The sequence below is a fragment of the Macaca thibetana genome, chromosome 5 (genome assembly GCF_024542745.1).
Source record: "Macaca thibetana thibetana isolate TM-01 chromosome 5, ASM2454274v1, whole genome shotgun sequence".
In the NCBI taxonomy this organism is placed as follows: domain Eukaryota; kingdom Metazoa; phylum Chordata; class Mammalia; order Primates; family Cercopithecidae; genus Macaca; species Macaca thibetana.
The window spans coordinates 129156061-129159243 of NC_065582.1; the positions used below are offsets into that span (position 1 = coordinate 129156061).

The following is a 3183-nucleotide window of genomic DNA, read 5'->3' on the forward strand; positions in this document are numbered from 1 at the left end:
TTAGCGGGGCACAGCTGGGATTCAAACTCAGCTTGACTGTCTCCAAAGTGTGGTATGCTTTCAGTCACTACTCTTTACTGCCTCTGCCTTGGAAGTTTCTGGCTTGCACTAAATTTTAGGACAAAAATAGTCACCTTATGGTGATTTTTGGCTTGTGTTTAATCTTAAAACAAATATTTTTAAAAATCTAATGTGCAGTTGTTATTTGTGTGTCCAAAGAGTAGATTTTTACTGGAAAAGGATTTCAGACTTGTTTTGAGGAGCAGAGTTAGGAAGCAGGTGAGAAACAGCTATCAGAATAAAGGCAGTGGGCAAGTAGGATGCCTCATGCCTGTAATCACAGCACTTTGGGAGGCTGAGGCGGGCGGATCACTTGAGGCCAGAAGTTTGAGACCAGCCTGGCCAACATGGTGAAACCCCGTCTCTACTAAAAATACAAAAAGTAAGCCGGGCATGGTGGTGTGTGCCTGTAATCTCAGCTACTCCGGAGGCTAAGTCAGGAGCATCGTTTGAACCTGGGAGGCGGAGGTTGCAATTAACTGAGATAGCGCCACTGCACTCCAGCACTGGTGACAGAGTGAGACCCTGTCTCAAAAAAAAAAAAAAAAGAAGTAGTAGTATAAAGACTGTGTTCTGTAATGCAAAATAATGTGAAGTGAGACCTCTTCAGAAGTCTAGGAAAATGGAAGGGAATCAAATTGATGGCCAGGAAGTGGTTCGCTATCATTAAATATTTCTAGAAATACTGCCTACATTTCTAGGAGTAAAGAAAGCAAGGCTATTTCATGTTTAATGACAAAAGCTTCTAGTCTCCTTTGTCCTAAATGAAATTTTTAGATAATGTTTCCACAAGACAATTTATGAAGGTACTATCTTGTAGGAGAGATATTAAAGCCTACAGGAACAAAAGAAATTATTTACTGTCATAATCACTTAGCATCTGCCCACACTTTAGAATTCTTTTAACAGCTTCTAAAATATTTTTCATTTATCTATACAGGGATAGAATGTAAGAGGAGTAAACACCCCAAACTAACTTAGTGTCAAGATACCAAGAGGAAAAAAAAAAAAAGTCCCCATTCACCAAATAATATAAAGAACTCCTCCTTAATATTAAGTGGGGAAAGTGCTCAGAGGGAATAAGTCAAGGAAGCCTCAAGCTGCCTTTTTTTTTTTTTTTTTTTTTTTTTTTTTGTTGCGGAGACAAGTGAACATTTATTTTTGTGCCTTTCTTCCTATGTGTATTTCAAGTCTTTTTCAAAACAAGGCCCCAGGAATCTCCAGATTCACTTGTGTCCCTGGGCTTGGTCGACTGCTGCAGGAGTCTTAGGGAACCTTGTATGAACGCTAGAGTTACTCATTTACCAACATTAAACCCTAGAATAGAAGAAGCAACAAAAGCAGGACTCATTCTTCCATGGAATGTGCTGATTTCAGAGAAGGCAGAAGCCAATGTAGGAAAGACTGAAATTTTTTTTTTGGAACTGGACTGTGATGAGAGGTGCTTGCCATGAACATAAGCTACTGTCTTGTCTTGTCTTTTTTTTTTTTTTTTGAGACAGAGTTTCACTCTTGTTGCCCAGGCTGGAGTGCAATGGCGTGATCTCGGCTCACTGCAACCTCTTCCTCCCGGGTTCAAGCGATTATCCTGCCTCAGCCTCCTGAGTAGCTAGGATTACAGGTATGTGCCATCGTGCCTGGCTAATTTTTGTATTTTTAGTAGTAACGGGGTTTATCCATGTTGGTCAGGCTGATCTCAAACTCCTGACCTCAGGTGATCTTCCTGCCTCAGCCTTGCAAGGTGCTGGGACTACAGGTGTGAACCACTGTTCCCGGCCAGCTACTGTCTTTGACCCTTCCTTTCCAGTATTTGAAGATAAGGCAGGAAATAATCTTCTCTGAAGATATTTGATAAAAATTTCCAAAAAAACAAAAACACATGCTTCCACTTCATTGACAAAAATTTACTGCAGTTTGGCACCTGGGTCTAGTTCAGCTGGCGGATGAGCTGATCAGTGCATTCACCCTGATAGCCAGGTGTGCCCAGCTCCTTGAGGAAGCCCACTCTATTTTTGGTAACATGACAGGCCACTGAGTGGTGGAAAGGGCGCAAGAACCATGAGATCTCCTGGAAATGCTTCCCTGGGAAGGCAATTTCATGAATGAGATCTTCCAAGCAAATGACACCAAACTTCCCCAAGTGCTCCTCAATCACTGTGTTTTCTGTCAGAGAGATGGTCTTATTCTTGACCTTGGCTTGTCCACGTTTCAAAATTCAAAATTCCTGGACTCCAGATTTGGAAATCCCTAGGTCACATAAGGTTCCACTATACGCAGCATTTTTAGGTTCTGGGGGGTGGCTTTTACAAAGACACCATTAAAAATTGTCTTTAGGTAAAGTCTTGCAGTGGTTCTCTGCGCTAGTAAACTCATGCCATCAATCCTTTCAATGCGCACAGCAAAGGCCAAAGAATGTTTATCTGGCAATCCCAAGGCGTGCGGTTTCGCTTCTAGTGGTCTAAGATGCACCTTGTCATGTTTCTGCCGCAAGGAATCATGTTGGAATGATTCCAGTCACTTAGACCTGAGCCCTTTTCCTTTCCTCTGCTCGTTCTTTGCCAAAAGTGCCTGCTTTGCCTGGGTGGCTTTGAGGGCTTGATAAGCATTCCCCTTTTTCAGGAGATTTTCTGGAGCCAAAGGGATTTTTCTTTGCCCTTGCTCCACCATCTTTCTAGTGGTGCAGCTACTGATCTTGCACAACCCCACCACATGGGGAAGACAGCACTCGCTCTGTTCACTTGACCATAGAGACATCAGTTCTAGCTCACACTGGAGGACCCAGAGAGCCAGCCTCCACTTAGCAGCAGTGAGCCACTGAGGTCCTGCTAACCCTGATTCTTGCCAAAAGTTGCAGCGCTTCCAAGCTTTTTAGAGCCTGTGTCATTTTCAAAACCCAGCCCTTTTCTTGTAAGTTAGTGTCACCACACTGGCAGTTTGGCTGTGGACAATAAAGTGCTTCCCACAATGCACCTACAACTTCCGCTCTAGCCACGGTGCCGCACTTCCAGCGTGGCTCTGCTGCCGCCTCAAGCTGCTTTCTAAACTTTGGCCAACACGCAATATAAACTGGCTTTAGGTTTCTCATGTTTAGGGAGTGATTTAGAAAAGTCTCACCAGAAGGGA

The 3183-nt window shown here is 43.4% G+C and overlaps 1 pseudogene; it reads right to left on the bottom strand.

The window, feature by feature from the left end:
* Positions 1–1987: 1987 nt before the first annotated feature.
* Positions 1988–2970, bottom strand: LOC126954870 (60S ribosomal protein L7-like 1; annotated as a pseudogene).
* Between the last annotated feature and the right edge of the window lie 213 nt (positions 2971–3183).